The sequence below is a fragment of the Rana temporaria genome, chromosome 4 (genome assembly GCF_905171775.1).
Source record: "Rana temporaria chromosome 4, aRanTem1.1, whole genome shotgun sequence".
Taxonomy (NCBI): Eukaryota; Metazoa; Chordata; class Amphibia; order Anura; family Ranidae; genus Rana; species Rana temporaria.
In genome coordinates, this window is record NC_053492.1 from 467,240,274 (window position 1) to 467,267,346 (window position 27,073).

General features: G+C 46.5%; 1 protein-coding gene across 2 annotated transcripts in view; it reads left to right on the forward strand.

The window, feature by feature from the left end:
* Window positions 1-593: 593 nt before the first annotated feature.
* TTBK1 (tau tubulin kinase 1) overlaps window positions 594-27,073 on the forward strand; it is a 177,540-nt gene continuing 151,060 nt past the window's right edge. The window contains exon 1 of one of the 2 annotated variants that reach the window (XM_040351732.1): window positions 594-670. The gene's annotated coding sequence lies outside the window, so the exon portion shown is untranslated. Of the gene's footprint in view, window positions 675-27,073 lie in introns of both variants that reach the window. The other variant, XM_040351730.1, reaches the window with a different exon arrangement.

Consider the following 27,073-nt stretch of genomic DNA (forward strand, 5'->3'; position numbering starts at 1 on the left):
TAACCAAAGGAGAATCATAGGAGAGGACTAGTTATAGGGGGGGATTAGTTATCAGACCAGAGAGCAAATGAATAGAAGGGAGAACTAGTTATCATAGGGGAGAACTAGTTATCAGATCAGAGAGCAAATACATAGAGGGGGGGACTAGTTATCATAGGGGAGGACTAGTTATCATAGGGGAGGACTAGTTATCATAGGGGATGACTAGTTATTAGACCAGAGAGGAAATAAATAGAGGGGGGGGGGACTAGTTATCAGAGGACAAGACTGATAACCAGAGGAAAGGACTGATCATCAAATAACAGGACTAATAGGCAAAAGAGAAGATTACCGAGTAGAGGACTAGTTATGGTTGGAGAGGACTAGTTATCACAGGAGGGGATAGGTAATTATCAGAGGAGAGAGCTGATATGTTGTACGGTTCTGTATACTATGGCGGTGTACAGTATAGCGGGGATGTATAGTGTGGCGGTGTACAGAGGGGTGTACAGCGGGTGATATGTCGGTGCTTTATACTGTAGCGGTGTACGGTGACATTGTTGTGTCAGTGGGTGTGTTGCAGGCTGTGACGTCAGTGCAGTGGTCGCGGTGCATTGTGGGAGTATCCGGCTCCTCTGCAGCACCAGGGACAGCTCCGGGGGGACCCGGGACACCCGCCGGACACCGCCCGGTAGGTGAGTGCCGCCCGATTTTACTGACATATGGGAGGGGGAGGGGAGGCCGGGGTGACCCGAGCTTCTCTGACACCCCAATTACTGCACGGAATCCATCGGAGAGACCCGATCCTCCGCCTATTACCGGCCACCCGACTAGGGTGACCACATTTCCAAACTGCCATTCAGGGACACCCCCCCCCCCCCATTTTTTGCAGATTTTTGGGGCAGGGGCGTATGAAATCAGCGGGCCCATGTGCGAGATCAAAAGTGGGCCCTAGGCATCAAGAAAAACAACTGAGTGGTCGGGGCACAGAGTAGTCAGAGGGGCAGTGGGATGGATAGAGGCACACCTCCCAACTTTCTGAGATGGGAATTAAGGACACCTATTAGCAAATATATGTAGGAGAATTATAAACAAAGAAAAACTGGTTAAACCCACAGGTGCTTTTTTACCACTACTATTCTCTTATATTGGCTCCTTGAGGGACACACAAGGAGGAAAGAGGAACAGAGGGGCAGAGGGACAATGCTCTAAATGAGGGACAGTTCCTCCAAATCAGGAACAGCACAGGAGGGGGGGGGGATGAAGAACAGCACAGGGTGGGACCAGAGGACAGCACAGGAGGGGGGGGACTGAAGAACAGCACAGGTGGGGGACTGAAGAACAGCACAGGTGGGGGACTGGAGAACAGCACAGGTGGGGGACTGGAGAACAGCACAGGTGGGGGACTGGAGAACAGCACAGGTGGGGGACTGGAGAACAGCACAGGTGGGGGACTGGAGAACAGCACGGGTGGGGGACTGGAGAACAGCACAGGTGGGGGACTGGAGAACAGCACAGGAGGGGGACTGGAGAACAGCACGGGGGGGGGGACTGAAGAACAGCACAGGAGGGGGGGGACTGAAGAACAGCACAGGTGGGACCAGAGGACAGCACAGGAGGGGGGACTGAAGAACAGCACAGGTGGGACCAGAGGACAGCACAGGAGGGGGGGGACTGGAGAACAGCACAGGTGGGACCAGAGGACAGCACAGGAGGGGGGACTGAAGAACAGCACAGGTGGGACCAGAGGACAGCACAGGAGGGGGGACTGAAGAACAGCACATGATGGGGGACTGGAGAACAGCACAGGAGGGGGGGACTGAAGAACAGCACATGATGGGGGACTGGAGAACAGCACAGGAGGGGGGACTGAAGAACAGCACATGATGGGGGGACTGAAGAACAGCACAGGTGGGACCAGAGGACAGCAGGGGGTTGGTGAATGGGTGGTGAGGTGGGAGAGAGCAGAGAAGTTACTGGGGAAGATCAGCCAGGAGAGTGTTGAGGGACCTGTGGGCAGCAGAAGGAAACTGGATAAGAGGGGTGGCATATAGAGAAACTGATGCCCCCCATGTTCTTCTTGCAGCCACTGAATGCCCGCTTTTCCTCCTTTACCTCCTGCAGGCATTCAGTGGCTGCAAGAAGAACATGGGGGGCATCGGTTCCTCTATATGCCGCCCCTCTTATCCAGGTTTAGAGGGAAGCTGCATGGACCCCCTGGAGTATGAGGCTGGGTTGCAATGGCGCCCCCTGTAGTTACACCGCTGCAGTGGAGTAACTAAAACATTTCTGGCAGTTTGAAGGAGCAATGAATGGAATGCTGGCAGGATTCTGAGGTTGTGATAGTCGCTGATGAGCCACTCCTGAGAGGATTGCTTGGTATACAGAGGGGGTAACAAGACTAGTAGGTGAAAAGGTGGCAGAACATGAAAGGCTGAGGGTGAAGGAGGAGGGGGAGGGGGGGCAGTGAGAGGCAAACAAGTAGTGGGAGAGAAGAGACATTGAGCAGATGGACAGGACTGGGTGTGAGGAGATATCATGTGTGCAGGAAACATCTTCAGCTCTGAGGGGTTCATGCTGGCACCTGTAGTTCTTCACTTTTGGGGGGGAAGTCACATCCCCAAAAGTGAAGGATTACAAGTCCCAGCATGAACCCTGCCCTGATATCTAAGGATGTTCCCTCCTTCCATCCAGGGTGTCATGTGTAATCTGTTCTCTCCTGCCGACCCTTATCTGCCTTATCTTACTCAGCCTGGAGCAAGCCTCTGCGTGTCCTGTGCAGACACACACTCCACTTTCTTACTGAACTCTGACTGCTGGGGGAGAGCTGACAGGATTATTACACCGATGGATCTGCTGGTCAGTGCTTTGCAATGTTACTTGCCTTAGTTTCTACACTGCAGTCTGTCTCACAGTCCGATGTTTCTTCTGCATGCCTCTGCCTGGCTGGACTCCAGAACATACACGAGGAGGTGGGTGGAGCTGAACAGAAGGCGCGGAGGAGGAAGTTAAACTCTCCTCCGCTGTGATAGGTCTCTGCCTCTCTCCTGCTCTGACGTCACTGGTTGCTACACGCCAAGCGGGAGGCAGCCAGGTAGCAACCAGTTTGGGCACTGAGCCAGCGGTGAATAGGGGTCTCACTCTCTGTCAGCTAGGGGTCCACCACAGGCTGAGACAGAGAGGATGTATGCAAAGGCTATTTTAGGGGGCATTAGATCTGCCCAGGCCAATTCCGGGACTCTGTATTGTCCCGTAATGAGTGTGCTCGGGACACGGGACACAAGCATTAATTAAGGGACAGTCCCGGGCAATCCGGGACACGTGGTCACCCTACACCCGACATCATCACACCCGGCCAGTCCTCATCACACCCGACCAGTCCTGTCACTAACCAGTCCTCATCACACCCGACCAGTCCTCATCACACCCGACCAGTCCTCATCACACCCGACCAGTCCTGTCACTAACCAGTCCTCATCACACCCGACCAGTCCTGTCACTAACCAGTCCTCATCACACCCGACCAGTCCTGTCACTAACCAGTCCTCATCACACCCGACCAGTCCTCATCACACCGACCAGTCCTGTCACTAACCAGTCCTCATCACACCCGACCAGTCCTCATCACACCCGACCAGTCCTCATCACACCCGACCAGTCCTCATCACACCCGACCAGTCCTGTCACTAACCAGTCCTCATCACACCCGACCAGTCCTGTCACTAACCAGTCCTCATCACACCCGACCAGTCCTGTCACTAACCAGTCCTCATCACACCCGGCCAGTCCTGTCACTAACCAGTCCTCATCACACCCGACCAGTCCTCATCACACCGACCAGTCCTGTCACTAACCAGTCCTCATCACACCCGGCCAGTCCTTATCACACCCGACCAGTCCTCATCACACCCGACCAGTCCTGTCACTAACCAGTCCTGTCACTAACCAGTCCTCATCACACCCGACCAGTCCTGTCACTAACCAGTCCTCATCACACCCGACCAGTCCTGTCACTAACCAGTCCTCATCACACCCGACCAGTCCTGTCACTAACCAGTCCTCATCACACCCGGCCAGTCCTGTCACTAACCAGTCCTCATCACACCCGACCAGTCCTCATCACACCGACCAGTCCTGTCACTAACCAGTCCTCATCACACCCGGCCAGTCCTTATCACACCCGACCAGTCCTCATCACACCCGACCAGTCCTGTCACTAACCAGTCCTGTCACTAACCAGTCCTCATCACACCCGACCAGTCCTGTCACTAACCAGTCCTCATCACACCCGACCAGTCCTGTCACTAACCAGTCCTCATCACACCCGACCAATCCTCATCACACCCGACCAATCCTGTCACTAACCAGTCCTCATCACACCCGGCCAGTCCTCATCACACCCGACCAGTCCTCATCACACCCGGCCAGTCCTCATCACACCCGACCAGTCCTGTCACTAACCAGTCCTCATCAAACCTGACTAGTATTATCACTAACCAGTCCTCATCTCACAATACTAGTCTTTTAGGAGACGAGTCATTATCCCCACCAACCAGTTTATATTTACCCTTGACTAGTACTATCACTGAGCAGTCCTCACCATACCTGACTAGTCCTGTCACTAACCAGTCCTCATCTCACCCAACCTTTCCTGTCACTAACCAGTCCTCATCTCACCCTACTAGTCCTACAGCTGACCAGTCATTATCACCACCAACCAGTTCTCATTACACCTCACTAGACCTGTCACTCACTAGTCCTTAGTATACTTAACTGTTCCTATTACTGACCAGTCCCTCTTCACACTCAACTAGTCCTTTCACCAATAAGGCCTTATCACACCCCACATTACTGGGCCTGTCACTGACCAATCCTCTGTACACCCTACTAGTTATGTCACTGACAAGTTCTCATTACCCTTGACTATTTTTTTTCACTGACCGGTTATCACACTTCCCTGTCCTTATCATATCTAACTAGTCATGTCACTGACCAGCCTCAGCGCACCCAACCGGTCTTCATTAAACCTTACTAGTCATGTCTCTGACTGGTCCTCATCACAGCTGACTAGTCCTGTTACTGACACCTGACTTGTTACTGAGCAGTCTTTATCACAGTTGAATAGTCTTGGTACTAGCTGGTCTTCATCACAGTTGACTAGTCCTTTGACTGACCAGTCCTCCTAACACAGAACTAGTTCAGTCACAGACCGATCCTCATCACAGCCAACCACCCTGTCACTGACCGGTTCTTTGCCACACGCAACTAGTCCTGTCATTTACCAGTCCTCACCACACCCAACTAGTCCTGTCATTTACCAATCCTCACCACTCCCAACTAGTCCTGTCATTTACCAGTCCTCACCACACCCAACTAGTTCTGTCATTTACCAGGCTTCAGCACACCCAACTAGTCCTGTCATTTATCAGACCTCACCACACCCAACTAGTCCTGTCATTTACCAGTCCTCACCACGCCCAACTAGTCCTGTCATTTATCAGTCCCCACCACGCCCAACTAGTCCTGTCATTTACCAGTCCCCACCACACCCAACTAGTCCTGTAATTTACCAGTCCTCACCACACCCAACTAGTTCTGTCATTTACCAGGCTTCAGCACACCCAACCATCTTGTCGCTAACCAGTTCTTTTCCACACTCAACTAGTCCTGTCATTGGCTGGTCCTCACCACACCCAACTAGTCCTGTGATTTACCAGGCCTCAGCACACCCCGACTAGTCATGTCACTGGACAGTTTTTATAGTCTTGACCAGGGGTATCACTGACCAGTCCTGAGTACACCCAATCAGTCCTATCATTACACCCAACTAGTCCTAAAACTGACCAGTCCTAATTGTACCCAACTAATGCTATGAAGTGTTATCATTGACCAGATCTTTGAACAATAAACCAGTCCCATCTCTGACGTTTCCGCATTCACTTAACTTGACCTATAATTGACTAGTCCTTATTACATTATTACACCCAACTAGTGTTATCATTGACTGGTCCTTACCGTACCTGACTAGTCTTTTACTACCTGACTTTTTTTGCACCCAACTGGTCCTATTGCAGATGTGACCTTTTTTTCCATTTAACTAGTCCTATTACTGACCACTCTTCATTACACGGACTTGTCCTATTACTTAGCGGTCCTTATTACACCCAACTAGTCTTGTAACTGACCAGTCCTTATGACACTAAGCAGTTCCTATTAGGCTTAACTCATATCGTTAGCCAGTCCTCGTTTCACCCAATTTTTTTCTCTTACCAACTAGTTCTATGAAAACCCAACTAGTCCTATTTTGAATTCAGTTGTTCTTTGATTGACCAGTCTTATTACACCCAACTAATTTCGTCAATGATCAGCCCTTAATAAATGTGACCAATCCTGCCATTGACCAGCCTTTATCCTACCAAACTAGTTCTATCGGTGAGTGGTCCTTGTTACCCCCAATACTTTTTATCACTTACCCATTCAAGTCCTACTGACCTCATTACACCCAGGCCCATCACTGACTGGTCATCAATACATCTGGCTAGTCCTTTAACTGACTGGCCTTTCACTACTGACCTATACACATTACACCCAACTAATCCTATCACTAACCAGTCCTCTTTATACCCGGTCACCAGTTCTGAATACACTGGACTAGTTCTACCGTTCCTCACCATTGCACCAGACTTGTCCTTTTGCTGACCGATTCTCTTAGCACCCAACTAATCCTACCAGTCCTAATGTCGCTGAGCTTCGTCCATCACTAGGCGTTATCACTTCAGCCAAATACTCGTTTTCCTAACTAGTCCTCATTACACCTGACTGGTTCTGTCACCAGTTCTGAATACACTGGACTAGTTCTACCGTTCCTCACCATTGCACCAGACTTGTCCTTTTGCTGACCGATTCTCTTAGCACCCAACTAATCATACCAGTCCTAATGTCCCTGAGCTTCGTCCATCACTAGGCGTTATCACTTCAGCCAAATACTCTTTTTCCCTAACTAGTCCTCATTACACCTGACTAGTTCTGTCACCAGTTCCCTATGCTACCTGCTTTACCTACTACTGACCGGTCAATATTAGTCCGAAAAAAAAACCTGTCACAAACCAGTCCTGATCACTACAATCTTCATTTCACCCTCTACACCGACCACTTACCCGTTCTCATTATGAACAGTTAGTACTTTCACTGACCAGTCCTCATTTTGTATACATACATCTCTCACTAGTCCTCTTACTACTCCTACCACTGAGCACTTCCCACTTAGACCATTCTTCATTATAATGAACTATTCCTATCCCTGACCAGCCCTCACGAGCAACTAGGCCTATCGTTGACTGGTCCTCATTTTTCAACCAACTAGTCCATATTTTAACCAGCTTGTGCTATTACTAACAGGTCCTCATTATAACCAGCTGTTATGATTGACAGGTCTTCATTATATCCAACCAGTTCTGATAACAAACTAGACCAGGGGTTGACAAATTTGCTTGGAATCTAGGAGCCAGCTAAAAAAGTCAGGAGCCAGAAAACGCGCCTCCGTCCCGACGAGCTCGCGCGCAGAAGCGAACACATACGTGAGCAGCGACCGCATATGTAAACGGTGTTCAAACCACACGTGTGAGGTATCGCCGCGATCGGTAGAGCGAGAGCAATAATTCTAGCCCTAGACCTCCTCTGTAACTCAAAACATGCAACCTGTAGAATTTTTTTAAACGTCGCCTATGGAGATTTTAAAGGGTAAAAGTTTGACGCCATTCCACGAGCGGACGTAATTTTGAAGCGTGACAGGTTGGGTATCAATTTACTCGGCGTAACATTATCTTTCATAATATTTAAAAAAACGGGGATAACTTTACTGTTGTCTTATTTTTCAATTTAAAAAAGTGTAATTTTTTCCCCCAAAAAAAAGTGCGCTTGCAAGACCGCTGCGCAAATACGGCGTGACAGAAAGTATTGCAACAATCGCCATTTTATTCTCTAGGGTGTTAGGATAAAAAATATATATAATGTTTGGGGGTTCTAATTAGAGGGAAGAAGATGGCAGTGAAAATAGTGAAAAATTACATTAGAATTGCTGTTTAACTTGTAATGCTTAACTTGTAATACCAACGGCCACCACCAGATGGCGCCAGCTCACACATCTGGTGGTAATAACTTGTAATACCAACGGCTCACCACCAGATGGCGCCAGGACCCTATTTCTAGTCGCCATGGCGACCTGGCGCCCGGGATTTGTCGAGCCCTGAACTAGACCATTGGCTGAGCATTCCTTTTCATTACGTGCTGGCCCTGGCAGTGGCTGGTCATCTTTATTAAACTAGTCCTGGCTAACCAGCGAGGAACTGAGAATATATCTCAAGTATAGGTGAACGCTCAATCTGATAAAATGTGGGATTGGTTGCCTAACCAGAGCCGACAATACGGGATAGACGGCGTACAAAGTGCCGGATACGAGTGGATGTGGACAATGGAGAGAGTTTTTACTTGGGCGAAATTCCTTGACAAATGTAGTTAGATAGCCAGATTCAGGTACATTTACGCCGGCGTATCAGTAGATATGCCGTCGTAACTCTGAATCTACGCCGGCGTTAATTTAAGCGTATTCTGGAAACCAGATACGCTTAAATTAGGCTAAGATACGAGCGGCGTAAGTCTCCTACGCCGTCGTATCTTAGGGTGCAATTTTTCCGCTAGGTGGCGCTTCCGTTGAGTTCGGCGTAGAATATGTAAACGACTAGATACGCCGATTCACAAACGTACGTGCGCCCGGCGCATTTTTTTTTTTTTTTTTTTTTTTTGGATTTAAACTTTCCTTTTTTATTTAAAACAAAATAATAATACATATACAAGTGGTACAACTGAGCATACAATATACAATACTACAATACATACTATCGAGCCTCCCCTTTTTAACCTTAGTCATCGCAGCCTTACTTCCCACCCCTCCTCCTGGTTATCCGGGAGAGACAACGACACCACCCAAAACAATACATAAAAAAAAAAAAAAAAAACACAAAAGAAAAAAAAAAGGGGTTGGAAAAAAAAAAAAGGAAAAGAAAGAGAAAACCCCCGCCCCAACCACTCCCCGTTATGCTCTCCCCGCACCCCCCCACCGCCCCTCCATGTTTGAAGTGGTCTCTGTAATTTTTGCCCTTACCCTCCTTACATCTCTACCCTGGAATCCAAAAATGATTTCCAGGATTCCCATGTTCTTAAGTATCTTTCCTGTTGGTGTCGTGCTGTCAATACTAGTTCTTCTAACTTGCTAATTTCCTTCACTTTACTTATCCACATCTCTATAGTTGGTGGGACTGGTGACTTCCACTTCTTTGTTATGCATGCTTTTGCCGCATCTAATAAGTGGCATATGCTTGTCTCCCTATAAGCTTTCTCTGGGATTTGGTTCATATGTAAAAGATAGAATTCTGGATTTTCAGGTATCTCATATTCTGAACAGAACTGGAGGACTCTTTTGATCTCTGACCAGAAGTGCTTTAACAGGGGACAATCCCAGAATATATGAAGCATCGTCCCTTTGCTTACCTGGCACCTCCAGCATTTATCTGACATCTCTGGAAAAATTTGATTTAATTTTTCTGGTGTCCTATACCACCTTGCAAAGATCTTATAATTTGTCTCTTGGGTTCTTGCGCAAATTGATGTTTCATGCGTTCGATTATATAGGCGTTGTCGTTGTTCCGTATTAAATGTCTTTTTTAATTCCTGTTCCCAGTCTTGGACACACTTCGGAGGGCAACTCCCTGATTGCGCTAGTAATTCGTAACTCATTGATAGGGTGTGTGTCAATATTCCCTTTTCACTACACATTTTCTCAAATCTCTTAAGTGGTCTCTCAAAAGCCCCTGGATTTGGTAATGTATTCAGGAAGTGAACCATCTGGAGTGCGTTCCAAAACTTTAGGCAGAATACATTCCCTTGTTCCATTAAATCTGCTATTGTAACCCATTTTCCCATTCGGATATAATTAACTACCGCTATACATTCTCTATCTCTTAGATGTCGGAAGGCACCCTCTTGGTATCCCATCGGGAACAAAGGGTTACCTATCACCGGGTATAATGGGGAGGTCCTAGGGTCAATACCAATCATAGAGAATGCTGCTGCGCATATCTTCACCGTATTTCCCCATATCGGGTTCTTATTTGTTTCTTTAGGCAGTGCAGCAAACCACCATGGCGCCCTTTCTAATGGTATTTTAGATTGTGACTGTTCGATTTGTACCCATAATTTTATACTTGAATGCCTATTCCAGTCTACTAATCTATTTAGGTGTACAGCATAATAGTATTTCCTTATATCTGGAACCCCCAGTCCTCCCTGTTGCTTAGTATACATTAATTGTTTCCTTTGTATCCTTGGGTTTTTATGTGCCCACACAAACTCAAAGATAACTCTCTGGCATTGTTTGAAATACTGCACTGGGATGTGTATTGGTAGTGTTTGTAATAAGTAAAGGATTTTCGGAAGTATATTCATCTTAACGATGTTGCATCGGCCCAACCAAGTATGGAAGCCCTGGTTCCATTTGTCAAGTAGCAACTTCAACTTTTGCAGTAGTGGTGGGAAATTTAAATCAAAGATCTTGTCCACTTTCCCTGGTAATTGTATACCCAGATATGTCAATGCTATATCTGTCCACTTGAACTTATATGTTTGTTTTAGGTGTGTAATAGATGTTTGTGGGACGTTAACTCCCATTGCTTCCGATTTATTGAAATTGATGCTAAGGTTCGAGAGAGATCCATATTTCTCAAATTCCCTCATCAAATTCGGGATTGAGATCAACGGATTAGTGAGGGTAAACAACATATCATCTGCATAGGCTGTGATTTTGCAGTGGTTCTTCCCTATTTGTATTCCTGAAACATCCCGATTTTTGCGCACCATACACAGAAATGGCTCTAATGACAGGGCAAAGAGGAGTGGGGACAGAGGGCAGCCCTGTCTAGTCCCATTCGAAATCTGTAGTGGCTCTGACAATATTCCGTTGGCCCGTACCTGGGCCGTTAATCCTGAGTACATCGAAAATATCCATTTTATTATTTTGTTTCCAAAGCCTCCGTATTGTAAGACTGCCCTCATAAAGCTCCAATTCACCCTGTCAAAGGCCTTCTCTGCGTCTGTGTTTAGAAACACGCATTGTGTCTGAGTTGTGTTTGCTATCTGTACCAGGTTAATGGCTTTAATAGTGTTATCGCGCGCCTCCCGCGTGGGAACAAATCCCACCTGGTCCAGATGTATCAGATCTGGGATATATTGTTGTATCCTATTTGCTAGAACTTTGGCAAAGATCTTGACATCTAGATTTAATAGGGAGATCGGTCGGTAACTTCCGCATAAATCCAAATCTTTTCCTTCTTTTGGTATCACCGAAATATAAGCTAATAAGGTTTCTTTCGTTAGATTTGCCGCTGTCCCCAATACATTAAATAATTTAGTCATATATTTCGATAGTGAGGGAAACAAGATTTTATAGTATTGACCCGTATATCCATCGGGTCCCGGGGCTTTCCCCATTTTTATTGAACTTACTGCCACTTTTAGTTCCTCTTCTACTATGGGGGCATCTAGCCTTTCTCTGTCTAATTCTGATAATCTTGAAATATCTGATTCCATGAGGTATTGGTCAATCTGGTCTTGGGTCGGGGGTTTACTCTGTATATTATAAAGAGAACAGTAGTATTTCTGAAACTCTTTTGCTATATCATTTGGTTTAGTAACCTTTGGTTTCTTCGGTGACTTAATCTGTGAAATATAATTGCTCATTTTCTGTTCTCTTAATAATCTAGCGAGTCTTTTCCCGCATTTGTCACCTGATTCATATGCAAACTTTTTACATCTCTGTATTGCTGCTTTTGCTTTATAGTACAGAAGGTCAGTGATTTCCGTTCTTTTCCTCACCATCTCTTCCTCCACTATCGTTGATCTAGTTTTCTTGTGTCTACCTTCTAACGTGGCTAGTTCTTCCAGTGACCTTTTTAATTTTTCCATTCGTTTCCTCTTAATTCTAGATCCATGTTTGATTAACACACCTCTAATGACCGCCTTGTGTGCTTCCCAGACAATTCCTGGGTCGCACTCTGGGGTATCATTAGTGCTAAAGTAAAACTCCAACTCTTTGATTATATCTTCCAGGACCTCTTTATCTTGTAGGAGACTTTCGTTTAGTCTCCATTGGTTTGGTCTGGTTTGTCTTAGGTCTTGTATCTCGTATTCCAAGAGGATCGGTGCATGGTCTGACCATGTAATAGGTCCTATTTTAGCTGATCGTACTGAATGCAGTTGGGCATGTGGGATAAAGAAAAGGTCTATGCGGGAATATGTTTTGTGTGGAACGGAATAGAACGTATAGTCCTTTTCTTTATTGTGTAGCAGCCTCCATATATCGATCAACTGATTTTTATGCAAGATTTGAGTGATACGATTCCTCATCCCATACGACATAGAAGACTTTCCAGCTGATGTATCCTCTTTAGGATCTAGCGGGGTATTCCAATCCCCTCCCAGAATCAGGTGACCTTCTGTAAAATCTTGCAGGCGCGTGATCATTTTGCCTATGAAAACTTCCTGTTTTTCATTTGGTGCATATACAGTGGCAAATGTTACCCCCACTCCTCCTATCCTACCTTTCACAAATATATATCTTCCTTTCGGATCTCTTATAGCATCTACATACGTCCATTTAATTCTCCCTGCTATAAGGATAGACACCCCCTTTGACTTAGCCTCCTGGTTTGTCGCGTGGTATACTATTGGATATATTCTAGTCTTTAAAGTGGGAGTTTTATCTTCTCTAAAGTGTGTTTCCTGTATGTATGCCACATCTACTCCTGATCTTTGCAGATCCTCCATAAGTACCCTTCTTTTTTCGGGTGTGTTTAGTCCCTTCGCATTCAATGATAGTATGTTTAATGCATCCATCCTATTTTCCTATTTCTACACATATACTTTACTGTACCCGAAAGAAAAACAAAAAAAAAAAAAAAAAAAAGGCCCACAACGAGAGGAAGGCGGGGGAATACGGGGGGAGGAAGAGAGAGAAGAAGAGAGGGAGAGGTGGGAAAAAACAAGGAGGGGAGAAAAAAAAAAAAAAAAAAAAAAAAAAAAAAGGGAAAAGAGGAAGGGGGGGTAGTCTCCCCTGTATTCGAGTGGGAGATCCCCCCTTACTAATGTTAGCTATCTTGCTACTAAACACTCACCGTATTTACGGTATTTGAGCGTCGTCCTATGTGTAGGGGCGTGTACCCTGGGTAACTTCTATATTATACCCGTGTCCTTTGTCTTATAAAGATTCAATACAAGAAAAGATAAGTAAGGGAAAAAAAAGAATCTCAGGACATAGATATTCCCTTTTGGGAGAGACTAAAAAAAAAAAAAAAAAAAAAAAAAGCAATTTTCCCAAAATCAAGTAATTAGGAAAAAATACAAAAATAGACAGCTTGGAGCTTCGGGTCTCTCCATAGCCCCTCTTTAGTCGTCCAGACTTGCCACAAAACAGGGCCATAAGAAAAGAAAAAAAAATCCCATTTTTTTTTTTTTACGTCGTTTACGTATGGCTTTTTCCCGGCGTAAAGTTATTCCAACAAAATTTTGTGTCGAAATTTGAAAAATTTCCGAGCGTGAATGGGGCTGGACGTAATTTACGTTCACGTCGAAACCAATACGTCCTTGCGGCGTACTTTAGAGCAATGCACACTGGGATATGTACACGGACGGCGCATGCGCCATTCGTAAAAAAACGGCAATCACGTCGGGTCACCAAACATTAACATAAAACACGCCCCCCCATCCTCATTTGAATTAGGCGCGCTTACGCCGGCCCCATTTACGCTACGCCGCCGTAAGTTAGGAGGCAAGTGCTTTGTGAATACAGTACTTGCCTCTCTGACTTAAGGTGGCGTAGCGTAAATACGATACGCTACGCCGCCTTAAAGATACGCGCCCCTACCTGAATCCAGCTAAGAATCTGTAGGTTTGCAGGTGAGGTGCCCTCAGAATGTTGATCTCTGGTTAGGTCTCTGAATGACTGACCAGCTAAGGTGCTAAGGTGCTAAGGTGCTCTCAGACTGTTGGTCTCTGGTTAGGCCTGTCCATTTCTGACCAACATTGTATTGGGCTGAGATGCTCTCAGAGTGTTGGTCTATGGTTGGGTCCCTCGATCTCTAACCAACAGGGTACGATAGAGATTTTTTGGGCGAGGTTCTTCAGACTGTTGGCGACAAGGCCTATCTCTGACCAACAGCATATGGTGATGAAATGCTCTCAGAATGTTGGTATATCGATATTTGACCAAAAAGGAACACTGGGTAGGTGCCCTCGGAATATTAGTCTATGACCAGCAGGGCACAGTGGTGCTGTGCTCTCAGAGTGTTGGTCTATGGTTAGGTCTTTCGATCTTTGACCGACAGGATACGGTGAGAAGATGTTCTCAGTCTGTTGGGCTTTCATTAGATCTCTTGATCTCTGACCAACAGGGTACGATGGAGGTTTTTCTGGTGATGTGTTTTCAGACTGTTGGCGGTTAGGTCTATCTCTGACCAACAGCAATTTGATGCTGAGGTGCTCTCAAACTGTTGGTGTCTGGTTAGGTATGTCCATTTCTTACCAGCGCGGTGTATGGGGCTGAGGTGCTCTCAGAGTGTTGGTCTATGGTTAGGTCCCTCGATCTCTAACCAACGGGGTACGATAGAGTTTTTTAGGGTGAGGTTCTTCAGACTGTTGGTGACAAGGCCTATCTCTGACCAACAGCATATGGTGATTAGGTGTTCTCAGAATGTTGGGCTGTGGTTAGGTATATCGATCTTTGACCAAAAAGGAACAATGGTGATGTGCCCTCAGAATATTAGTCTATATTCAGTTCTCTTAATCTCTGACCAGCAGGGCACAGTGGTGCTGTGCTCTTAGAATCTTGATCTATGGTTAGGTCTTTCGATCTTTGACCAACAGGATACAGTGGGGAGATGTTCTCAGTCTGTTGGGCTTTCATTAGATCTCTTGATCTCTGACCAACAGGGTACGATGGAGGTTTTTCTGGTGATGTGTTTTCAGACTGTTGGTGGTTAGGTCTATCTCTGACCAACAGCAATATGATGCTGAGGTGCTTTTAAACTTTTGGTCTCTGGTTAGGTGACGGTCTGTCCATTTCTGACCGACAGTGTATGGGGCTGAGCCTGGTGCTCTCAGAGTGTTGGTCCATGGTTAGGTCCCTCGATCTCTAACCAACAGGGTACGATAGAGTTTTTTCGGGTGAGGTTCTTCAGACTGTTGGTGACAAGGCCTATCTCTGACCAACAGGATATGGTGATGAGGTGTTCTCAGAATGTTGGTCTGTTTCAGTATATCGATCTTTGACCAAAAAGGAACAATGGTGAGGTGCCCTCGGAATATTAGTCTTTGATCAGTTTTTTTGTTCTGTGGTTAGGTCTTTCGATCTTTGACCGACAGGATACAGTGGGAAGATGTTCTCAATCTGTTGGGCTTTTATTAGATCTCTTGATATCTGACCAGCAGGGTACAATGGAGGTTTTTTTTGGGGAGGTGTTTTCAGACTGTTGGTGGTTAGGTCTATCTCTGACCAACAGGGTAAGATGGAGGTCTTTCTGGTGATGTGTTTTCAGACTGTTGGCGGTTAGGTCTATCTCTGACCAACAGCAATATGATGCTGAGGTGCTCTCAAGCTGTTGCTCTCTGGTTAGATCTGACCATTTCTGAAAAGCAGTGTATGAGGCTGAGGTGCTCTCATGCTGTTGGTATAATGTTATGTCTCTTGATCTCTAACCAGCAAAGTACAATGGAGGTTTTTCGGATGAGGTTCTTCAGACTGTTGGTGGTTAGGCTTATCTCTGATCAACAGAGAACAATTGATCTGTGACCAGCAAGGTACAGTGGTGCGGTGCTCTCAGAATATTGCGTTCTCATTAAATCTCTCATTCTCGTTCTCTAACCAACAGGGTAGGGGTGGTAAGGGTGCTCTCAGAAGGTTGGTCTTTCGATGCCTGAGCTAGCAAGGTGATGTGCTCTAAGAATGTTGGTCTGTAGTTAGGTCTCTCTATGTCTAACCAGTGGGGTACAGTGGTGTGGTGCTCTCAGAATGTTGGTCTGTGGTTATGACTCTCGTTGTCTAACAAGTGGGGTACAGTGGTGTGGTGCTCTCAGAATGTTGGTCTGTGGTTAGGTCTCTCGATGTCTAAAAAAGTTGGGTATAGTGGTGTAGTGCTCTCAGAATGTTGTGCTGTGGTTAGGTCTCTCGATGTCTTATGCCTTGTACACACGATCGGTTTTCCCGACGGTCCAAAGTCCGCCGAGAAAACAGAGGGGAAAACCGAGAACCTGCTCGGTTGCTTTTCCCTGTGTACACACGACCGGTTAGCTTTGGTCAGGAAAACCGGCCGTGTGTATGCTCCACTGCAGTGTTTCCCTTAGGAAAACTGCAGAGGAAAAAAAACGACGAGAATCACGGCGGGAAAAAAAGAGAACAAGTTCTCATTTTTTTGCTCGCAGTTTTCCTGTCGGGAAAACTGCTATGGAGCATACACACGGCCGGTTTTCCCGACCAAAAGCAAACATGGCAGTTTTCCCGTCGGGAAAACCGGTCGTGTGTACGAGGCATAACCAGTTGGGTACAGTGGTGTGGTGCTCTCAGAATGTTGGTCTGTGGTTAGGTCTCTTGATCTCTAACCAGTTGGGTACAGTAGTGTGGTACTTTCAGAATGTTGGTCTGTGGTTAGGTCTCTCGATGTCTAACCAGTGGGGTAAAGTGGTGTGGTGCTCTCAGAATGTTGGTGTGTGGTTAGGTCTGTCGATGTCTAACCAGTTGAGTACAGTGGTGTGGTGCACTCAGGATGTTAGTCTGTGGTTAGGTCTCTTGATGTCTAACCAGTTGGGTACAGTGGTGTGGTGCACTCAGGATGTTAGTCTGTGGTTAGGTCTCTCGATGTCTAACCAGTGGGGTAAAGTGGTGTGGTGCTCTCAGAATGTTGGTGAGTGGTTAGGTCTGTCGATGTCTAACCAGTTGGGTACAGTAGTGTGGTGCTCTCAGAATGTTGGTCTGTGGTTAGGTCTCTTGATGTCTAACCAGTTGGGTACAGTGGTGTGGTGCTCTCAGAATGTTGGTCTGTAGTTAGGTCTCTCGATGTCTAACCAGTTGGGTACAGTGGTGTGGTGCACTCAAGATATTGGTCTGGGGTTTGGTCTCTCCATGTCTAACCAGTTGGGTACAGTGGTGTGGTGCTCTCAGAATGTTGGTCTGTAGTTAGGTCTCTCGATGTCTAACCCGTTGGGTACAGTGGTGTGGTGCTCTCAGAATGTTGGTCTGTAGTTAGGTCTCTCGATGTCTAACCAGTTGGGTACAGTAGTGTGGTACTCTCAGAATGTTGGTCTGTGGCTAGGTCTCTCGATCTCTAACCAGTTGGGTACAGTAGTGTGGTACTCTCAGAATGTTGGTCTGTGGTTAGGTCTCTCGATGTCTAACCAGTTGGGTACAGTGGTGTGGTGCTCTCAAAATGTTGGTCTGTAGTTAGGTCTCTCGATGTCTAACCAGTTGGGTACAGTGGTGTGGTGCTCTCAGAATGTTGGTCTGTAGTTAGGTCTCTCGATGTCTAACCCGTTGGGTACAGTGGTGTGGTGCTCTCAGAATGTTGGTCTGTAGTTAGGTCTCTCGATGTCTAACCAGTTGGGTACAGTAGTGTGGTACTCTCAGAATGTTGGTCTGTGGTTAGGTCTCTCGATGTCTAACCAGTTGGGTACAGTGGTGTGGTGCTCTCAGAATGTTGGTCTCTAGTTAGGTCTCTCGATGTCTAACCAGTTGGGTACAGTGGTGTGGTGCTCTCAGAATGTTGGTCTGTAGTTAGGTCTCTCGATGTCTAACCAGTTGGGTACAGTGGTGTGGTGCACTCAGAATATTGGTCTGTGGTTAGGCCTCTCGAAGCCTAACAAGTGGGATACAGTGGTGGGGTGCTCTTAGTGTGTTGGTCTTTGGGTAGACCTCTCAATCTCTGACTAGCAGGTTACAGTGGTGAGGTACTCTGAGACTGTTGGTCTTTGGTTAGGTCTCTTGGCGTCTGACCAGCAGGGTAAGGGTAGTGTGTTTTCATGGATCCAGATTGCATTAAAGAAATTCTGAAGCTGTGCCTCCAGAAGCTTGCTGTGGTAGAAATCGTTATATACTACTGAGATAGGAATATATCTCATCTATCATTTTTATGTATTTTCATCCCAGTTTGTGGATCTCATTGATATGCCAAGAATTTTATACAGTAATTGGTGAATTGATTGATTTCCATGTTCGCATCCTATATGTTTTGGAGACAACAATGGTATATATAGCTCCTCCAGAACTTCTATTTCTGCCCAACCACTGTGGTGACTACATCGTCCAGTGTTGGCATCACCCTCCCCAGTGGGGTGTAGTACATCATTAGGACACCAGCTTTGGACCAATACCTTAATAATCTCCAAAATATTCGGGAATCCAGCAGAGAAGTCAGTTTACAAGTGCCTACCCAAGTCTGACTATAAGTTCCATATGGTGTTGCCCTACAATTGTTGTATATTTATAATCTGTTGGTCTAATAAAATTAGGAGATGCCGTGAAAAGGGGCAGGGGTTGACAAATTTGCTTGGAATCTAGGAGCCAGCTAAAAAAGTTAGGAGCCAGAAAACGCGCCCCATTCCGACGAGCTTGCGCGCAGAAGCGAACACATACGTGAGCAGCGACCGCATATGTAAACGGTGTTCAAACCACACATGTGAGGTATCGCCGCAATTGGTAGAGCGAGAGCAATAATTCTAGCCCTAGACCTCCTCTGTAACTCAAAACATGCAACCTGTAGAGTTTTTTAAACGTCGCCTATGGAGATTTTAAAGGGTAAAAGTTTGACGCCATTCCACGAGCGGTTGTAATTTTGAAGCGTGACATGTTGGGTATCAATTTACTCGGCGTAACATTATCATAATCTTAAAAAAATGGGGATAACTTTACTGTTGTCTTATTTTTTAAGTAAAAAAAGTGTAATTTTTTCCCAAAAAAAGTGCGCTTGCAAGACCGCTGCGCAAATACGGCGTGACAGAAAGTATTGCAACGATCGCCATTTTATTCTCTAGGGTGTTAGGATAAAAAATATATATATATAATGTTTGGGGGTTCTAATTAGAGGGAAGAAGATGGCAGTGAAAATAAGGAAAAATTACATTAGAATTGCTGTTTAACTTGTAATGCTTAACTTGTAATACCAACGGCCACCCCCAGATGGCGCCAGCTTACACATCTGGTGGTAATAACTTGTAATACCAACGGCTCACCACCAGATGGCGCCAGCTCTTCCAAGCCAAGTCGCCAGGCGACCTGGCGCTCGGGATTTGTCGAGCCCTGAAAAGGGGCATCACTATGATCACCAGGCCATGTATGAGCTAACAACTGACCAATGACAGCCAGTCCCAGTTTTCAGATTAGCTTGTTGTGAGAAATAGAGGTTTTTCCGAAATAAAGGGGTCTTCCATTTGTTTAATTCACCCTGATTGGAGAGAGATGTTGGTTACAACCAATCACTGCCGGAGATGGGGAGAAATATAGTGGATGGCCCCACAACATGCTATTCAATCAAGGTTGTAACTGTCACTTTTCGTAGGTTGCATTGTAGTTTTTGTTCTCATAGTATGTCATAGATGTCTTCCTTTGATGTCTTCCATTAGTTCACAGTGCCTCGAAAAAGTATTCATACCCCTTGAAATTTTCCACATGTTGTCATGTTACAACCAAAAACGTAAATGTATTTTATTGGGATTTTATGTGATGGACCAACACAAAGCGGCACATAATTGTGAAGTGGAAGGAAAATGATAAATGGTGTTCAAAATGTTTTACAAATAAATATGCGAAAAGTGTGGGGGGGGGGGGGGCATTTGTATGGCGCCCCCCGGAGTCAATACTTTGTAGAACCCCCTTTCTCTACAATTACAGCTACAAGTATTTTTGGGGATGTCTCTACCAGCTCTTCACATCTAGAGAGGGATATTTTCCCCCATTCTTCTTCTTTGCAAAATATCTCAAGCTCTGTCAGATTGGATGGAGAGCGTCTGTGAACAGCAATTTTCAAGTCTTGCCACTAGGGTTGTCCCGATACCGATACTAGTATCGGTATCGGGACCGATACTGAGCATTTGCGAGAGTACTTGTACTCGCACAAATGCTCCCGATGCTTCACCGATACTTTTTTTTTCTTCAGAGAGCAGGTGAAGAGGGGGCCGAGAGCGGGGGGAGAGAGCTGCTGCTGCTGTCTAGTCCCCAAAAAGAAAGCCAAGCCCCCCCCCCCTGCCGCCGTCTAGTTGATCAGCACGGGGAACATTACAGCTTTTATTTGAATAGCTGTGTGTTCCCCGCCGCATCATATATAGCCACTCCCCCTTGTCCGGGCACTTTGATAGACAAATCACCCATCCCAGGATTGGATGGGTGATCTGTCTATCAAAGTGCCTGGACAAGGGGGAAGGGCTATATATGACGAGGCGCGGCGGGGAACACACAGCTATTCAAATGAAAGCTGTAATGTTCCCCGCGCTGATCAACTAGGCGGCAGTGGCGGGGGCGGGGGGGGCTTGGCCTTTTCTTGGGGACAAGGCTGCATTTGGGGACAAGGCTGCATTTGGGGACATGGCTGCATCTGGGCACAAGGCTGCATTTGGGGACAAGGCTGCATTTGGGGACATGGCTGCATCTGGGCACAAGGCTGCATTTGGGGACAATGCTGCATTTGGGGACAAGGCTGCATTTGGGGACATGGCTGCATTTGGGGAGAAGGCTGCATTTGAAGATAAGGCTGCATTTGGGGACAAAACTGCATTTGGGGACACAAGGCTGCATTTGGGGACAAGGCTGCATTTGGGGACACATGGCTGCATTTGTGGACAAGGCTGCATTTGGGGACATGGCTGCATTTGGGGAGAAGGCTGCATTTGAAGATAAGGCTGCATTTGAGGACACAACTGCATTTGGGGACACAAGGCTGCATTTGGGGACAAGGCTGCATTTGGGGACACATGGCTGCATTTGTGGACAAGGCTGCATTTGGGGACAAGGCTGCATTTGGGGACACATGGCTGCATTTGGGGACACATGGCTGCATTTGGGGACACATGGCTGCATTTGGGGACAAGGCTGCATTTGTGGACAAGGCTGCATTTGGGGACAAGGCTGCATTTGGGGACACATGGCTGCATTTGTGGACATGGCTGCATTTGGGAACAAGGCTGCATTTGGGGACATGGCTGCATTTGGGGAGAAGGCTGCATTTGGAGATAAGGCTGCATTTGGGGGATACATGGCTGCATTTGGGGACAAGGCTGCATTTGGGAACAAGGCTGCATTTGTGGACATGGCTGCATTTGGGGAGACATGGCTGCATTTGGGGAGACATGGCTGCATTTGGGGATACATGGCTGCATTTGGGCACACATGGACACATTTAAAAAAAAGTATCGGTAATCGGTATCGGCGAGTACATGAAAAAAAGTATCGGTACTTGTACTCGGTCCTAAAAAAGTGTTATCGGGACAACCCTACTTGCCACAGATTCTCAATGTGATTTATGTCTGGACTGTGACTGGGCCATTCTAACACATGAATATGCTTCGATCTAAACCATTCCATTGTAGCTCTGGCTGTATGTTTAGGGTCGTTGTCCTACTAGAACACTGGTCCTCAACCTGGGGGTCGGGACCCCCTTGGGGGTCAAATGATGATTTGCCAGGGGTCACCAAATCCTGGGCTGTTCCTGAAGCCCATACCGCTTTCCCAGCTTTTTGCGGCCCCCCAGCAGGGCTGTCCTTAGAGCTTTAACACTGTACGAGTGGAAGGGACTCAGGGAGCGCTAAATGTTTGTGGGTTATGGGCACAAATTACTTGTCTTGCCACGCAAATAATTTTACTGTTAGGGGTCCCTACAACTTGGGAAATTTTATCAAGGGGTCACGGCGCTGAGAGGTTGAGAACCACTGTACTAGAAGGTGAACCTCCGCCCCAGTCTCAAGTCTTTTGCAGACTTTTCCTCTAAGATTGTCCTGTTTTTGGCTCCATCCATCTTCCCATCAACTCTGACCAGCTTCCCTGTCCCTGCTGAAGAAAAGCATCCCCACCACCTGATGCTGCCACCACCATGTTTCACAGTGGGGATGGTGTGTTCAGGGTGATGTGCAGTGTTAGTTTTCACACAGAGTAGCCTTGTGCTTTTAGGCCAAAAAGTAAAATTTTGGTCTCATGTGACCAGAGCACCTTCTTCCACATGTTTGCTGTGTCCCCTCCCCCACATGGCTTCTCACAAACTGCAAACAGGACTTCTTATGTCTTTCTTTCACCAATGTCTTTCTTCTTGTCACTCTTCCATAAAGGGCAGATTTGTGGAGAGACCACTAATAGTTGTCCCGTGGACAGATTCTCCCCCCTGAGCTGTGGATCTCTGCAGCTCCTCCAGAGTTACCATGGGCCTCTTGGCTGCTTCTCTAATGAATGCTCTCCTTGCCCGGCCCGGTCAGTTTAGGTGGACGGCCATGTCTTGGTAGGTTTATAGTTGTGCTTTCCATGTTCGGATGACGGATTGAACAGAGCTCTGTGAGATGTTCAAAGCTTGGGATAACCTAACCCTGCTTTATACTTCTCCACAACTTTATCCCTGACCTGTCTGGTGTGTTCCTTGGCCTTCATGATGCTGTTTGTTCATCAAGGTTCTCTAACTAACCTCTGAGGGCTTCACAGAACAGCTGTATTTTTACTGAGAATAAATTACACACAGGGGGACTCTATTTACCAATTAGGGGACATCTCAAGGCAATTGGTTCCACTAGATTTTAGTCAGGGGTATCAGAGTAAAGTGAATACAAATGCCCCTCCACACTTTTCACATATTTATTTGTAAAAAATTCTGAAAAACCATTTATCATTTTCCTTTCACTTCACAATTATGTGACACTTTGTGTTGGTCGATCACATAAAATCCCAATAAAATACAACTCTTTTGGTTGTAACATGACAAAATGTGGAAAATTTCAAGGGGTATGAATACTTTTTCAAGGCACTGTAAAATGCAGCTGTGCTCAGACTAGGAAATTAAAGTATTTACATACGTATTCCTAACAAGCACTAAAAGGCATGAAACGATCCACCACTCACCTCTCTAGCTCCATGTACTGTGAACTAATTAATCCTCAAAAATCACAACAAAGGGCCAGATTCACAGAAGAGATACGCCGGAGTATCTGCTGATACTCCGGCGTACTTTCAAATTTGCCGCGTCGTATCTTTATTTGTCATTCACAAACAAAGATACGACGGCTTTTGGCTAAGATCCGACAGGCGTACGGCTTCGTACGCCTTCGGATCGTAGGTGTAATTTTCCGGGGGCCGCTGGGTGGAGTTTGCGTCGTTTTCCAGCATCAGGTATGCAAATTAGCTGTTTACGGCGATCCACGAAGGTACGCGCGTTGGTCGCAATCTCTTAAGTCGGTTTTTCGCGTCGTAAAGTTAAGAGTGCTATTTAGATGGTGTAAAATTACACCATCCATGTTAAAGTATGGCCGTCCTTCCCGCGTCAAATTTAATTTTTTTTTTTGCGTAAGATGTCCGGGAATACAAAAGTACGTTACGCACATCGCCGTTCAAAAAACACGTCGGGGCGCCGTAATTTCGCGCAAAGCACGGCAGGAAATTTTCACACGGAGCATGCGCAGAACGTTCGGCGCGGGAGCGCGCCTAATTTAAATGACACACGCCCCATTTGAATTAGGCGGGCTTGCGCCGGACAGATTTACGTTACACCGCCGCAAGTTTACAGGCAAGTGCTTTGTGTAGCAGGCACTTACGCCGAAAACTTGCGGCGGCGTAACGTAAAGGGGATACGTTACGCCGCCGTAATTATTCCTGAATCTGGCCCAAAACTCAGAAATCAGTTTCAATGGGTGTCTTCCAGCTTCCAGCACCTGCTAAAGGTTTCCATTGGAGGGCATCACGCGGTGTATATTTCCATTAGGGGCAGCGCCCCCTGTGTGTTTCTATTAAATGGTAGCATCCGCTGTGTGCTCTCATATGTTTCCATTAGAGGGCAGCACCACGGTGTGTTTTTATTGGGGGGAAGTAAGCTCTGTGTGTTCCCATTAGACCCCTTTAACACTGAGGCTCTTTGCAGGCGCTATAACGCTAAAAATAGCGCCTGCAAAGCGCCCTTTGACTCCTCACACTGGAGCGGTGCGCTGGCAGGATGCTAAAAATCTTTAGAGCGGTGAAGGAGCGGTGTGTATACCGCTCCTGCCCATTGACATTAATGGGCACCGCGGCTATACCGCCAGCAAAGTGCTGCCGCAGTGGCACTTTGCGGGTGGTTTTAAAAGCGCCCCGCTAGTGGCCAAATACCCCCGCAAATACGACGGTAAAGCACCTCTAAAAATAGCGGCGCTTTACCGCCGCCGCCCCAGTGTGAAAGGGGCCTTAGAGGGAGGAACCCTGCTGTGCGTTTTTATTCCAGGGATGGCAGGCTGCCAAGATTTTCCTCTCCATAGAGAATAAGGGGAGAGGAGATGGAATTTCAGGTCTTCTGTTGTGAATTTTGAAGATTCATTTCTCCACAATGCTTATAGCTACAGAGATGAATGAGGGATTGCTGCTTGATCGGTAAAGTTACATACTTTAATTTGTATAGTATGGAATTGCGCGTACTTTAAAGCAGGGTTTGACAAATTTGCTTGGAATCTAGGAGCCATCTAAAAAAGTTAGAAAACGCGCGCAGAAGCGAACGCATACGTGAGTAGCGCCCGCATATGTAAACAGTGTTCAAACCACACATGTGAGGTATCGCCGCGATTGGTAGAGCGAGAGCAATAATTCTAGCCCTAGACCTCCTCTGTAACTCAAAACATGCAACCTGTAGAATTTTTTAAACGTCGCCTATGGAGATTTTAAAGGGTAAAAGTTTGTCGGCATTCCACGAGCGGACGCAATTTTGAAGAGTGACATGTTGGGTATCAATTTACTCGGCGTAACATTATCTTTCATAATATAAAAAAAATTATGATAACTTTACTGTTGTCTTATTTTTTTATTAAATTTTTTTTATTTTTTCCCCAAAAAAGTGCGCTTGTAAGGCCGCTGCGCAAATACGGCATGACAGAAAGTATTGCAACGATCACCATTTTATTCTCTAGGGTGTTAGGATAAAAGATATATATAATGTTTGGGGGTTCTAATTAGAGGGAAGGAGATGGCAGTGAAAAATGACACATTAGAACTGCTGTTTTACTTGTAATGCCAACGGCCACCACCAGATGGCGCAGGTCACAGAAGGAATCTTGGCACTTCACAAGGCCGCAAAGCCGCGGCCTCAATTACCGGCCGTTGCGGGCCCGCCGCGATCGCGCGGTGGGGAAGGTGAGGGGGCACGGCGGGCCCGCGACGGCCGGTAATTGAGGCCGCGGCTTTGTGGCCTTGTAGGCCGCAAAGCCGCGGCCTCAATTACCGGCGGGCGCCAGGTCACAATTTCTTGTCACAATTGCGACCTGGGCCCGGATTTTGTCGAGCCCTGCCTTTAAGTGACCCTCACATAATGATGTGTGAGCACCCCTTCGTCCCTGGGTACTGTGTGATGAGGAGCCCCCTCTAGGATGGATGAAAAAGCGGACATACGGTCCGCACGTGTGAAAGGGGCCCAAGGCAGGAGTATACAGCCTTTTGACAGTAATTATTTGATCCCCTGCAGATTTTGTCCACTTCTATCGTTTTTATCATAGGTGTATTTTAAATGATAAAGACAGAGGCCCGGATTCACGTAGAAGCGCGCATCTTTGTGCGGGCGTAACGTATCCTATTTATGTTACGCCTCCGCAACTTTGACAGGCAAGTGCAATATTCTCAAACCAAAGTTGCGTCAGCGTAACGTAAATAGGCCGGCGTAAGCCCGCCTAATTCAAATGTGGAAGATGTGGGCGTGTGTTATGTAAATTTAATGTGACCCCACGTAAATGACGCCGTCTGTGAAAGTATCCCAGTGCGCATGCTCCAAATTAACCCGCAAGAAGCCAAATGCTTTCGACGTGAACGTAAATGACGCACAGCCCTATTCGCGAACGACTTACGCAAACGACGTAAAACTTGAAAAATTTGACGCTGTTCCATACTTAACATTGGTACGCCTCATCTACGCCTCATATAGCAGGGAAAAGCCTAACGTAAACGGCGTATCTGTAATGCGACGGACGGGCGTACGTTCGTGAATTGGCGTATCTAGCTGATTTACATATTTCTAGGCGTAAATCAGCGTACACGCCCCTAGCGGCCAGCGTAAATATGCAGTTAAGATACGACGGCGTAAGAAACTTACGCTGGTGAAATTTTGGCGTATCTGATTCTTTGAATCAGGCGCCAAGATACGACGGCTCAGACTCAGAGATACGACGGCGTATCTCCTACGAGAATCTGGGCCAGAATATCAACCAAAAATCCATATAAAACACATGATACAAATGTTATAAATTTAGTTGCAGTTCAGTGAGTAAAATAAGTATTTAGGGCCAGATTCACATATATCTGCGGCGGCGTAACGTATCGTCTTTACGTTACACCGCCGCAAGTTTTCAGCGCAAGTGCCTGATTCACCAAGCACTTGCGTGTAAACTTACGGCGGTGTAACGTAAAGCCGTCCGGCGCAAGCCCGCCTAATTCAAATGGGGCGTGTACCATTTAAATTAGGCACGTTCCCGCGCCGAACGTTCTGCGCATGCTCCGTGTGAAAATTTCCCGACGTGCTTTGCGCGAAATTACGGAGCCCCAACGTATTTTTTGAACAGCGACGTGCGTTACGTCGTTTCGTATTCCCGGACGTCTTACGCAAAAAAAATAAAAAAATGTAAATTCGACGCGGGAACGACGGCCATACTTTAACATGGCTGTTCTAAATATAAGCAATGAAAAAGCAGGCGTAAGTTTGCGACGGGAAAAACCGACTAGCGACGACTGGTCTTGAGCAGCAAAGCTCTAGACCAGTGGTTCTCAACCTTCTAGCGCCGTGACCCCTTGATAAAATTTCCCAAGTTGTGG